The sequence below is a fragment of the Syzygium oleosum genome, unplaced genomic scaffold, assembly GCF_021117445.2.
Source record: "Syzygium oleosum isolate NSW1041296 unplaced genomic scaffold, Sole_v2.1 Sole_v2.29, whole genome shotgun sequence".
NCBI classification, from domain to species: Eukaryota; Viridiplantae; Streptophyta; class Magnoliopsida; order Myrtales; family Myrtaceae; genus Syzygium; species Syzygium oleosum.
The window spans coordinates 4,295,062-4,310,181 of NW_026607513.1; the positions used below are offsets into that span (position 1 = coordinate 4,295,062).

The window sequence follows — 15,120 nt, forward strand, 5'->3', positions numbered from 1 at the left end:
AAATACTTCCCGCGGAAGTTTCTGGGAACGTATTGATTTTGTCGGTGCTTTAAGCTCCTCCCTTTTTCTTTTGGACTGGCAACCATTGCGTTTCCCATTGACTCCAACAACAAGAGGAGGTTCATGATGGCCTGGAAGACTCGGAAAGAAAAGAGTGATTGGGACTGATGAGAAAAATAATTGATGAATGCCTTTCGGTAATGTTGTCGTCTCTATGGTATCCCCGATTCAATTGGGAAGCTCGAATGCTTTTCATTTTTCTTTATTTTTTTTAAAATTAATTATTTGTATCGCTTATAAAAATAAATATATAGAAAATATTTTTATCGCTCATGAAAATAATTAGACACAGATAGTTATCGATGATAAAATATTTTTCGTTGATTAATCTTTTCAAACATTATAAGTAATCATTTCTTGATAAATATTTTTCAAAATACTTATTTTTTACGAAACGAGTGCACCCCCTTTAACTAAAGGTAACGCGGACAAAACTATAGGCGGATGACTCGGAGAACATACTAATTGATGTGGGTGCTATTGCTTTAAGCTCATTCCTTTCCCTTTTTGACAGCTAAAGGCAACCAGTGCGTTTCACATTGCCTTGCCTTGGAGACTCAGAAAGAAGGGTGGCAGGGCCGGATGAGAAGAATAATTGATGAAAGCTCCTTAGCAATGTAGTGGTGTTTTTCCCTTTATCCTTTTGATTTCTCTCGCGTTTTAATTCACTTGACAGAGCCCGAGTTTAATTTTGAATTCATGCTTCCAGACACATTTTAATAAATTCCAGATGAACATCTTTCGAGAGGGGGAGTTAATCATAGATTTTTTTAAATAATAAATTCTATGTTAAATACAGAATACAAACGTTAAAAAGAAATGGACGGTAGAACCGCAACTCGTACTTGAATTTGTCCAAATAATAAATGCTGATCGATATATCTTTCACTATTATTCATTCATGTGATAGCGCAAGGAACCGACTTTATTCGATGGTGGGACGAATATAATTTAATTTTATTCCCTGTCAATGATATGAAAGGCATACTTTATCTTTTTTCTTTTAAAAGGCTCATGCATGGTGAAAGCTCATTTACTAAAGTAAAAATCCCATGCCCACAACAACATGTTGCATCCAAATCCATTTAGCACGAAGGTACAAATGCTGAGATGGCCAAAATGAGATTGTGCACGACACATGAACAGTTAATTAATGGAAAACGTAAATTTCACTTGATTGATTGCTTAGCAAGTACCCAAAATGTGGTCACTGACGAAATCCTGACAAAATTGGGAGAGGCACGTGTATGAAGTGTAACGCCCAATTCGTGACTTAATTCGTAAGTTGGATCCATTCGAGCGCAATTCTCAATTCGTGACAAAATTGGAGACTCCTGAGAGCCAATAGGAACAATGGGCAGGTTGTCAAGGCCAATGGGAGTGAGGACCACAAGAAGGCAAGGACTGAGTCGCTTTTATTCAATTTGAAGTTATCTCTAGATACCATGTGTGAACGTATGAAATACACGAAACGCCCAACGTACTGTGAGAGATTAAAATATACATAATAGTCGAGTAATCATGCCTTGCCTCCTGCTTTCCCTCCTTCCTCTTTAAGAGGCCCGCTATAAGTGTGGCGCAGAGAGAGTCCACTAATCATACCCTGCTCAAACCCATCCATAATAGTCGCGTCTCTGTGTGAGAGAGAGAGAGAGAGAGAGAGAGAGAGAGCACTGCAATGGAAGATGGGAAACTCAAGCGAGCTGCCGAAGCTTCGAGTTCGACCGTTTCGGAGCGACAAAGACGTGAAGGATTGATTGAATTACCATCGGATGAGCGCGAGAGTGGATCGCCTCTTCGTCCCTATTCAGACTCACTGGAGAAGATCAACGTGCCGTCAGCGTCCGGAGCGAATTCTGGGCCATCTGCTTCGTACACCTCTGTGATTGGAAACAACTACCACGTATTCTTGAGCTTTAGAGCCCCGATACTCGCAAAGGCTTTGTCAATTACCTCTACCATAGACTCAAGGATGTGGGCCTGAGGTTCCATCCAAACTTCATGTTCAGAGATGACGAGGACCTTCCCTTTGGCGAGGACAATGCTGAAAATCTTCTCAGTGCAATCAAGCGCTCTAAAGTTTCAATCCCAGTTATCTCAGAAAATTATGCTGCTAGTGAATGGTGTCTCCGTGAGATCATTCAGATAATGGAGTGCGTGAAAAGAGGAGAACAAAAAGTCTATCCGGTGCTTTACAAGGTGAAAACCCATGAGGTGCGAGAAATGCTGGGGAAATTTGGTAATGCCTTCAATGCCGCAAGCATTGACGAAGAGGTCAAGCGACAAGGGCGGGAAGCGCTCAAAGAAGCAGTTAAGCTTAAAATATTCGAATCGGAGAAATGGGCTGGACGGTACGTCGTTTACCTTGTTTTAACAAACCCTTGTCGGAAGAAGAACTTTCTATTTATCATCCTTAATCCTTGTTTCGTGGAGCCATTAATTAGTTGTCTTGTGTTGTGTTGTTTTTTTTTTTTTTGGGTCGGTTTGTGTTGTGTTGTTTGATAGGCATGAAGGGGAATTAGTAAAAGCACTCGTAGAAACAATGATGCGCGAGCAGCAACATGATTTGCCACCATCTGTTCCCGTGGACTTGGTTGGAATTGATGGTTGTGTGGCTGAGGTAAAGAAATTGGTGAATACCGATCCTTCCGAAACTCAAATTATTGTGATTTATGGGATTGGCGGCATTGGTAAGACAACTCTAGCTACGACCATCTATGAAAGGCTTTCTAACAAATTTGAGTACCGCAGCTTTCTCAAGGATGTTAGAGAAACAATTAAAAGCAAGGGTATGGAGCATGTCCAATCTCTACTAATCTCAGATATAACAAAAAGTAGTGACCGTAGAGTGCGTAATTCTGATATAGGGATTGGAATGATTCGATTAAGTTGTGAAAAAAAGAAGGTATTTATTCTTCTTGACGATGTGGATAGTCAAGCCCACCTTGATAAATTGATTGGAGATTGTAATTTCATGCCGGGAAGTAGGATCATTATTACGTGTCGAGATAAAGCCCTCTTAAAGTCTGAATATGAAAGGTATGAACTCAAAGAAATGAATCGTAAAGACTCTTTGCTTCTGCTCAGTAGATATGCATTCGAAGAGGAACAACCTCCAACAGAACTTGCGGCTCTTTCTAGTGATATTGTTGCCACCACAGGAGGGCTTCCCTTAGCTCTCGTGATTATAGGTTCACTTCTCAAAGGAAAACCTAAAAACATATGGATAGAGACACTGGAGAAATTGAAGAAGGTGCCTGATGAGGATGTACAAAAAGTGTTGAGGATAACTTACGATTCATTGAAATACGAGGAACAACAAATGTTTCTAGACATAGCATGCTTTTTCATTGGAATTGACAAAAGAATTGCCATCTACCTGTGGAATGATATCCTATCGTGCCAAGATTCTGGACTGGACAGACTGACTCAACTCTCACTAATAAAATTTGATGACGATGATAAGTTGAGAATGCACGACCATTTAAGAGATCTAGGTAGAGCTATTGCCTGTCCGGCAAATAAGAAGCCTTGGGAATGTAGCAGACTATGGGGCGAGGAAGCCATAACAGTTCAACGAAGCAAGGTAACAATCACGTCAACTTTTGGCCTCTCCCATTTTCTCTAATGGTAGTCCCTCATATTATTACTCTTATTGTTCTCGTACTCTAGATCTTTGACCAGTGTCAACACGTTGTTAGCATTTTCTGGGTAAAATTGTCTACTTAGATCCAAGTTTGGCCTTTAGCTCATGAAAAGTTTGCACTCGTCAGTATTCCACATGTCATACTTGATGCATAATTATGAGGCTCAGAAAAGGGCTATCAAATTGTGTATAATTGGCTCTTTACTATCTTGCTCTTTTGCTGTTTTAACATCATTTTCTAGCAGTTTTGGTATTGCTTCTTACTATATTACAAGTTGAAGATCCTAGCTTCGCCCCGGTTTGGAAATTTACTTATTCAAATATCATTTAGGTAAGATAATACCGTAAAATACTAAACAATGCATAAAAGTTTTCTATAATTTTTTGCCGATTAATTTATAATTTTTTGAACAAATAACAAAAACTTCATCATTGATCATCATCGACTATATGCAGGTTCTACTTTGCGGCAAAAAAATAAAAAATAAGAGAGGAAATACCTCAGTTAAATTATTTGCACCTAATAACTATTGGCTATCGACGTAAGAATTTATTCAATTTGATGTAATAAAATCTTACGTAGTGATTTTTACAATTTGTTTTCTAGGTTTTCTTATGCATGTTTACAACGGAAATGCACTATGATAATGTAAATGCATGATAGAAAGAAAGAAAATTATTTTTATTGTATTACCCAGGGAATGTTGTTACCATAATTGAAGAAGCACCTTGAAATTTATCAATTTTTCAAATAATCAAAAAAATGTACAATTATGTTAGTAACATGATTGAGTTAGTTGCTAACTTGAAACAACACTCCATTATTTGGGTGACTCTCACTCTATAATTAATGGAAGAATCTTATTTATCTTGTTATAGGAATGATACATTTAAAAAATTCAAATTAAAATTTTCAATTGCGACTTTAGCTTTTCTTTTATTGTCATTAGCCCAAGTTATAGTCAAATTAAACAAATTTCATAATATAATGATGGAAGACTATTCAAGATACATTAATTATAGAGTAAGTCGCATAATTAAGGTTTTTGGTTTAATTATGAGCTTTGCCTGTGCGTACCTGGATTGTTCATGTTTATTCACATGAAAGGTTAGAACTCACAATATTTCGACACGTGATGCAACAACATAGGGCTATTCTACCTTGCTTTCGTAATATACACTGGTGTTCGTACCCGTGCTGTGCACGGATCTAATCATAGGTATTTTGAGCACATAATTTAGCATTAATGAATGTTGTGCAAAATCAAAGAACAGTAAATTACGATCTAAACTAAGTAACATCGGAAACGTGATTTTGCACATGCTTGTACAAAGTAATTTTTGATGAAAAATTGAAAAGAAAAGATCCAAAATAAGAAAATAAATAACTGGAAGTAAGTAAGGGACGAAACAGTGAAAAATGAAAGAAATGGGAGACTTAACAAAAAAGTCCTAAACATTCTTCATTGATGCCAATTCAATGCATCCGGCTAATTTTGACCATAAATCATTAACATAGACGCCACCGTCCTACATGGAATGGTTGGCGCGACGTGGATAATTTTTAATAATATTTTAATATTTTTTCTTTTTTAATTTCCTTGAAAGAAACTATATACTACTCATCTTCAATTTATCTACATTCGGTTTAATTCAATATCCAACCTAGATCCTGTGATCGTCTGGAAGAAGAAGGAGGGAAGGAAAAAAAAACAGAAAGAGACAGAAAAGAAACGAAAAGGAAAAATAAAGAACAAAATAATTCAAAAAATATTAAAATATTATTAAAAATTGTCCATTGTTAGTATCGGTTGCACGTAGGATACTGACGTCATGTCAATGATTTCGGCCAAAAATTGGTGGGATGAACTGAATTGGCATAAATGCAAAAAATTTAAGACTCAATTAGTAAAAAAAAACAAATTTAGGATTGAATTGGCACAATTGTAATAGGTTTGGATTTTGTAATTTTCCTTGAAGAAACTATGACTACTCATCTTCAATTTATCGATTGGTAATTCAATATCACCCTATTCTATAATCAAGAGAAGACCTTTACGCGTGCCCATGGGCAAAGAGAAGATAAAAATACTATTGTTAGATATTAGATGTTCGATTTGATAGGATTGTAGGAGCGGAGAAAAAAACAGATATTAAATATCAAATAAGATAACTGGAAAAGAAACTAAGAAATGATAGAATACAAAAAGAGGAAAATAGTAATAATGATCGCAAACCTTAAATACCAAATCATAGATTCTTATGTGAATGCACATATGCACTAACAAATTCTTAAGTCAGGCTGAATTATATCTTGATTCTCCCGGCGAACCGGCATCGAAAGCATCTTTTTGAACTATAGCAAAGATTTGGCCAAATCAAAGAACAAAGGAAATACATGAAGATAATTGACGTTTATTAAAGTACTAGATCGACAGAATTATTTAATTTTAATCTCACGCAATTCCATGAGACAATAATTTTGGTTTTGCAATCAAGCGTACTAAAACTCACTATGCTATTTCGCATGCAAAAATGTGAAAGAAGCAATCAGTCTTTTTCATTGTCGGCTCTTTGCAATTGATGTAAAAATTCCAATGACGCTATGATATAAGTAAGAAAAGTAAAACTGTTGGGATGAAAATAGAAACTCTAATAGATAGAAGACGTGCTTGATAATTGATGTCATTCAATTGGCGCAAATTGAATGATGGCTGATTGACTAGTGCGCTCATCTTAGGATTAGTGTTGATCTTTTCGAGCTTGAATCTCCAAAATTGAAAAGTCAAGCTCAACTTCCCTTCCTCAATTTCTTTCTTCTCTAGCAATCTGTGGATTTCTGGAAAGTTTTGGTCACGCAACATGCAAATAAAGAGATAATTGGGGAAATAGAGAGACACCCGTATGGAATTGCAAAAGGGTATATAATGAAAGGACAATACCTTAAGGTAAAAAGAAAGACAAATGAAATTCCCAATATAGATGCACATCGTTAACGTGATTGTGTAATTGTAACTTTTTGTTAACCTACTTTTATAGGCTTTTGTGCACTAAATAATATGTTTTTATTTATTTATTAATAACCAATTTTTTAAAAAAGAGAGGTTTTGTCAATTATTCTTCTCTTAGTTAGTTGCGTTTTAATTTGAAAGCCTATTTTTTTTCGATGAAATGAAAAGATATTACTTCGATTGCACAAAAATCGTCTATTGAAAATGAACAAAGAGTTGCACTTCTAGAGAAAAAATGACCAAACACTCTCGTTTCCATTCAGCCATATGCCAAAATGAACAATATTTCATGAACGGAAAGGAAATAAGTTGTCATGCTTTATGAATGCATAAATGCTTGTAATAAATCCGATTGGGTACATTTTTTTGTCCAAAAGTGCAACGGTCCTTACAATTGCAAAGGGACACCATATGTGCTCCGGTGGAGGGACTACTTGGTGGTCAATGCTACGTGTGTCACAGAATTTAATATAAAAACTTAGAAGAGACATAGAGTATTGTCATGGAGGAATATTACATGAGATCACTAAAATTTGTGGCATGCAAGTGAAAATTGACATACAACATGATTGCGTAGTTATAAAAAGATCACATATACTCTGTAAGTGGAGAGAAAATGCATTGGCCACAATAGCATGCAGACGTATGCTAACAAAAGGCGGTTGGGCGGTATGCTATTCCTTGTTTAATGACACTTTTTATTCATGTCAAGATCGGGGAATGCCCTGTGCTGATATTTACTATCCTCAATTTTTCTTTCGTAGGAAGAAAATAGAAATATTGAGGCACTACGTCTCGACGAAAATGGCTCAAATATGTTCATGAAGCGAGAGAGCTTCAAAAGAATGCCTTACCTGAAGTTTCTTCGTCTGAGTAAAGTGGATTTTGTTGGAGATTTTGAGGATTCACTTTCTGAATTAAGATGGCTAGAGTGGGAGAAATGTCCCAACTCTTTCGAGGCGACTAATGTTCATTTGGAGAAATTACTCATACTTGATTTATCGGATGGGAATATTAGTGAATATTGGGGAGGATGGTATTTAATCAAGGTAAAGATGAGAAATGCTTTCTCTTTTGTTACATTTTGATGATGAATCATTCTATTTCCAACTTCTAATCTTGGAACATGTTTCTTTTTTGTAGATGGAGAGGTTGAAAGTTCTCAATCTTTCTGGGTGCAATGCTTTGAAGAGAACCCCTATTCTCTCTGCGTTTAAAAGTTTAGAGATGCTAATCCTAGAATCTTGTGAGAATTTGGAGGAAATCGACACTTCAATTGGAGATGTTGAGCGCCTCACTTTCTTGGACTTGAGTAATTGTTGGAGTCTCAAGAAATTGCCCTCACAACTGGGTGAACTGAAGGGCCTCGCTTTCTTTAAACTTGTCATCATGTTGAAAGCTTTAAACTTGTCATCATGTTTGGGACTCAAGAAACTTTGAAGTTGTCATCATGTAGGGGACTCCAAGAGCTACCCAAAAAATAGGCAAATTGGAAAACTGAAGGAACTTGCAATAGACGGTGTTAAAATAAAAAAATTCCTTCATCAATAGGTTTTTTGAAGAGCTGGAGATACTTGATGCCCAAGGCTGCGAATCATTGGTTGGACTTCCCGATTCAATTGGCCAACTGGTAAATTTGTCGACCCTTGACTTGAGACTTTGCTATAAATTTAAAGGATTTCCAGAGAGTATTGGATCCCTTGTGAAATTACAATGCCTATTGCTAGGCAATATACCTCCTCCATCTCTAGAAGGGCATATGAACGATTGGGATTATAGTGATAATTTTTGTTTCGATCGTATCCCCCATTCAATTGGGATGTTAGAATCGTTGACTGAACTACATTTGACATGTGCAAAAATTTCGAAATTACCCGAATCCATTGGGAAATTAAAAAAATTGAAAATTTTGAAAATTTCTAGGTGTGCGAAATTGAGTAGTTTACCTAGTACTATTAGCGAGTTGGGCGAACTTGAAGAATTAGATGCCACAGAGTGCGAAAGTTTGGAAGGGGGAGTTCCTATAAATGGGTTGTCTTCACTGAAGATCCTTCGACTTGGGAAGATTTCCGATGACGTATATATTTTTGTCGAACACTTGTACCTGAAAAGTCGTCCACCACTGGCAGACTTCACTGACTTATCTTCTCGACAACACCTTGATTTAACTAATTGCAATCTTCCTGCCAGCTTAACAGTTTTGGAAGTCACCTGTCACAATCGCACATTGCCTGAACTTTCTCACTTAATCCATCTAGAAGAGCTCAATTTGCAGTTTTGCGAATATCTGGAATCCATCCCAGTGCTTCCTTCAGGAATCTTGAACCTTTGGGTCTTTTGGTGTGGTAAGTTGAAAGCGTTGCCAGATTTGTCGAGTTTGGAACTCTTGTCAGAATTACGTATCGTAGGGTGCAGTGAGCTAGAAGAAATCAGGGGTTTGGAAGGATTAAAATCTTTAGGACAACTATCTATATGTGGATGCAAGAAGTTGTCCAACCTCAAGGGCCTTGAACAGCTGGAGTCTTTGAGAGACTTGGAAATGATAGAGTTAGATGCTCCACTAATGAATGATGATCTATCTCAAGTTCAATGCCTTGGCAGATTGAAAAACTTGGAATCGCTGCGTATTGATTCCTGCCAGTCCCTTATAAGACCCGACATTTCACAATTAACACATCCGCGGGAGTTATGGGTCATTAAATGCGAAAATATAGTCGAAATTAAATGCCTTGAGAGTTTGAAAAAATTAAGATATTTGAATATCCTGGAGTGCAATTCCCTAACACACCTCTCGCTCCTCAATAACCTCGAAGAATTGTACATTGATGACTGTCCGAACCTTCATGATGTTCAGGGCCGATTCAAATCTGTAAGGTGGTTTGAGGGGGGGTTCAATATCGGGAGAAGTCGGATGAACTTACGGAGGTCCGAGAATCAAGGCGTCTAAATTCTCAAATAAGTTGAGCGATGCAACTAGTTGGAATATGGTTCATTGCTGCAGCAGAAAAACAATCGGTTCATGAAAATAACGCTCCGAATAGTCGAGTGCTCTGGCCACGATGTCGGAATGATTCGCATGTCCTTTCCAAGGAGGTAAATAAAAGCAGGTCACGCTATTCATTGTCCAGATGTATCGCCAATTTCGTCAACATTTCCTCAAGCCGTCCACAAGCGTCCCTTCCCCTTCTGAGTTTCGAATGATGCAGGCGATTGCTCCTTCCATGGAGCTTTCGACGAAGGGATCCATCAGTGGCGACCTTTAAAGATCCGACCTTTGGGAGGGTTTTCCAGTTCTCAGAAGAGGTGGGAGCGTCAAGGTCCGATTTTTTGCTTTGGATTCCATCTCCTGTCATTTCCGAGAGAAGTTACAGCTCCCTGTAGTGCTTGAACTGGATCAGGGGGGTTTCTTTCGAAAGATGAAGTCGTTACGGGAAGTCCAAATAAACCAAAAGATGGTTGCTGCAAGCGCCAGAGAAGGTGGGTTTTCTGTGCTTTTAAGGCATTGCGTTAGCCATATCTCTATTCTGCTTGACCCCTGGGAAGAAACCTGAATGTTTAGGGATGGTTGAGCCCATATGTCTCGCGTCCAGGGACAAAAGAGAAGGAGATGCTCTGTGGATTCCACCTGGTCTTTGCACAATGAGCAGTAAGGATCTGGTACTATTTTTTCGCCTGTGTGAGTCCTCCATTGTGGGTAGACTATTCTGATATGCATTCCATAGAAAGAACTTAATTTTAGGGATTGTTCGCATTTTCCAGATCTCATTTCATGAAGCTCGAGGAGCCGAGAAAGATGAGGAGGCCATTGGAGCTTTCGGATAGTCTCGGTAAGTAGTCTTATGTAGTTGTAGCCACTCTTTACTGAGTAATTTCCTGTTGATGAATTTATCCACATCAGTTTGTCTTGAATAGAGTGGGTTCTTACTTCTTAGAGGAATAGCCAGAATGTCCTTCACAGTGCCCTCTCTGAAAATATTTTGAAGAAGAGGTTCATTCCAGGAATTTTCTTCGTGGTTTATAAGTTCTACTACCTGTTGTGGGTCATTTTCATTCGCTGGCGCTCCAATTACACCTCTTTTGAACCATTTGTCCTTTCTGATACTGATTGCTTCTCCTGTTACCACTGTCCATATTGAAGATTCTGAGATTGAGTCTCTTCCCTCTAGTAAGCTTTGCCAGCCCCAAGAGGGTCTGTGCCCTTTCCCAGCATGCCGGAAACTCCTTTTTGGGAAGTATATTCCTTTAAAAATTTGACCCCATAAAGAGGAAGACTGGTGCATTTATCTCCAGGCTTGCTTTCCTAAGAAAGCCTTATTAAGAGAAAGAAAATCTTTGAATCCCATGCCTCCATTGTCTTTCCTTTGCTTCAAGAAATCCCAACTCTTCCAATGAATACCAGAGTGAGATTCTTTCCTTTTCCACCAAAATGCTGTCATTCTCTATTCAATCGCTTTACATATGGAAATAAGAATCTTGAAAATTGACATTGCAGATTGAGGAAGAGCCTGCACTGCTGTTTTTAGTAATATCTCCTTCCCTGCTTTAGAAATTAAAGATTCCTTCCAACCTTCCAATTTTTTGTTAACTCTTCCGAGTATCCAGGGAAACATATTCTTCTTAGACTCTCCCCAATCCGAAGGAATTCCAAGGTATTTTCCTGTTTTATCCAGTTCAGGGACACGCCGTTCATAAGCCATATTGGCTCTTAAGGTCTATGGACACCCTGAGCTAAAGAATATTCCTGATTTGTTTAGGTTTATCTCCTATCCAGTAGCAAAACAATACTGATGCAGTACATTTGATATAGAATGGCATTCTTGAATTCTCCCATCTAAAAATAAGATGGAGTCATCCACAAATAAGAGATGTGATATGGTAGGGCAAAAAAAGTTAAGCTTAATACCGTTTATACAGCCATCCTCCATTGCCTTCTTCATCATTAGAGTAAAACATTTGCTACCAATTTAAAGAGATAAGGAAATAAATGAGACTAAAGATACACATTTCATAACCCATGTAATCCACTTTTCATCAAAGCCCAGTATTCTTAAGATGCCTCCAAGAAATCCCATTCTACTCTGTCATATGCCTTTTTCATATCAAGTTTCAAAACTGCCTGGAATTTTTTTCCTCTTCTTTGCTCTTTAGTTGATGCAACACTTCTTGCACTATCATGATATTGTCCTGGATAAGTCTCCCACTCACAAATGCATTTTGCTCTTGAGCTATCAATTTCAATAACCAAGGTTTGAGTCTATTTGCCATTACCTTGGATATGATTTTGTAGGCAAAATTGCACAAACTAATGGGGCGGAATTGATCAAGAGTTTCTGGGTTAGGAATTTTTGAAACTAGAGTAATGTGGGTTTGAATCAGGATTCAGTTTTCCTGATACGAAAAAAATTCTTAACTGCTGCAAATACTTTGAACTGAAGAGTCTCCCGGTGGAACTGAAAAAATTTCTCTTTAAAACCATCTGGTCCAAGGGCACTTAACATTTCCTACTTGATAAGAAATTTTTCTTGATAACCCACCATGGTACTCTTTAATCACCGAATAAAAAGATGGATTATTAGTTAAAGAAGGTACAAAATGATGGATTGCAAAGACACGATAAGCATGTTTAAAGTTTCATTCCTATTCGAAGTTCTTGTTTGTATCAACCAAACACATTTCAATAGAACAAAAAAACAGAGAAATGAAAAATAATTTAATTTTCCTTTACATTGAAAATGAGAACTAAAAACCTTTTCATGGACCAAAGGGCCCCTTACAACTTCATTTCGGTTTTCTAGTTCTTTTCTTTAATTTGTACATTTCATTTTGGGCTGAAAAATACTTAATATCCAAAATTTTAAATTTACTGGTGAAAGAGGGAAGTGTCTATAAAATTTTTCTCTGTGTCTTCTTTTCCTTTACATAAAATAATTAGGTTGAATTTAGTCAGTTTCCATGACAACAGGGTATTTTTTCCTGCTCTTACGTGATTCAAGGAATGGGAAATCTAATCGAGGAGAATGATGTGATGCTTCAGAGAAATCATTTTCTTGACAATGCAAACAGTGATCAGAATGCATTCCATGTACGTCAGATGTCATGAACCATCAAATAAAGATTGTTCGTCTTGGATAAGCTATCAATTACTATCCCAACCAAATCTGAGTTATAATTTTCTCGAAGTACTACTTTTGAAGAATGATTGGCTTCCTCCCTTGAAATCTATTTGGTTATGTTTGTTCGCTTGTGCAGATACTTTCGATTTCATATTTTCCATGAGGATGCTCGATTGGAAGATCAATTGCTCCAAATAAGCCATATGTACTCTTCGGGAAATCCCTTAACTACAGTTATCTCAGTCCCTTAACCATTCTTTTTCATGGTAAATAATTAGCATGTTCTGAGACACGGCTATATTTTCTTCACAAAATTCGCTGGCCATTTTGTATTCATTGATCGGATTTACGTGTCACATTTGACCAAGGGCAGAATATCGATCAAATTCATCCGGTCTGGAAAAATCATCTTTTGATTTTATGTTATAATCATTCAAGCATTAGAATTTTTACGCTGTGCAAGGTGGATTTGTTCCATTGATGCTCATTATGGACATTCGAAATAGCAAGATATACTATATCGTGCTATACACGACAAAAGAAACGATGTCATTTTGATCTGGGACATGAAACCCAAAGAGAACCATATGTGGAGGTGGTTCTGTTGTGAGATTAGGAGTGAACCTGTGTAAATGGACTATTTGTTTTGGCATAGGAATGTAAGCAGAGCTGGGCGTTGTAATTGCTTTGTGAGAGTTTTGGTGTCAAGACTGCTCTGGAAACATGGAGATTCCTCACTGGCATAGTACGGCATGTTTCGGTGCTAATTGATTTAGCGGATAACAAGTTGATCTCATGATATAGCGTTGATTTGCAGGAGCTGTTAATGCCTTTCTTAGTGAAAGTTTTTTAGTTTGTTGAAGCAGCTAATTGTTTTCTTGGAATGTAGGTTACTGAAGTATGACGAGGAAGATATGCGAGGATAGGGGTGATGCTACGTTATGGAGACGCGAGTTCAGTCTGATGGTTTTATGTAGAATCAAGCTGCACATTTCACATATTCAGCTGCTTTGAGGATGGTTATGAGGTATATTTTTCCTAGAAGCCTAATTTGAAGGTTAAAATCCTCTTAGACTAAGCCTCAACTTGAATGATATCGCCCAACAATGCAGGTTGTGGTGAGAAGATGCAGAGCTCTTACATTGGTGTTTCCGTGTCCCTGTTGGGGTATGAACAAGTTCGATTGGTTCTCAAGAGGATTCAACTTTAGAGAACCGGTGGATGCAAAATGCTAATAAACATGGAGGCTATCTGTTTACCTGTGCCTACGAGTGAAGATTGAACATGGAAATTGGGGAAGTTCAGGAGTCGAATCCTAGGGGCACTGAATTCTCTATGGACTTCCCTTTCATAAATGCCAATTTGACCGGCTTGCGTAACAAGTGTGGTTATACTCAAGTCATCAATTCAAAGTCAAGCTCTGAATGTGGTAATGCGATGCTAGTCTCTACTCTCTAGTCCATGTCCAATTGCCCAAAGTAGTGCATGAGACCGGTTTCCTATTGTTTATGCATCACTTATTTGATTCAGGAATGGCTAAATATGGAGGTCTAGTGAAATTATACTTCGACGAACCTTGTCCTGGGCTGTCTGACTCTGAGTTATTAGTGAAAGTGTTTTGAGCCATTCTAATTATCCATTGTACATGTCGAAATGTACCTTACTGCAGCCTTGAATTAGAGAGGAAGATATCACAAGAAGTTGATGAAGGTTGAGTACCATAATTTCAAAAAGGACAGCTTCTGCGGCGGGTGTGTTCTCCCAAAGAAAGACGGCGTCAGAGAGGACAGTGGTTGGATCATCTCTTGGGTACATAATGAAGAAACAGATGTGTTCCATGTTAAGTTTAAGAGTTCTGATACAATCATCATGTAGCTTTGCCTTCCAGTAACGACGTATAATATGATTTTGAGATTGTGAAATTTGCAGGTTCATGTGATTGATGCGCAGAAGTTTGAAGGTGAGCCAGTAGCCAAAATCACTTTACCTCAAAGAGTACCCTATGGATTTCATGGTACCTTCATCTCGATACCGAATTGATGATTGGGACACCAGATCTCATGTACAAATCATAGTAGGAGGCCTTACTTTTATCATTAGATAATAGGTTTTTTGCCTTTTGTATGTGATGTTCTTTCTAATTTTCTGAGTCTAGTTTTGTGCTAGCATTTCCTGCTTTTATCAGTAACTGCATTTGCCCTGAAAAAGTAGATAGTTAAGAGACTGGCTACCTCGAACTGCATCGCTCTTTAAGCTACTGTACCCAATAAAAGTCAAGCATGTCTATCCA

The 15,120-nt window shown here is 37.7% G+C and overlaps 1 pseudogene; it reads left to right on the forward strand.

Annotated features, from left to right (window-relative positions):
- Positions 1-1,570: 1,570 nt before the first annotated feature.
- On the forward strand, positions 1,571-15,120 carry LOC115666434 (disease resistance protein RPV1-like; annotated as a pseudogene).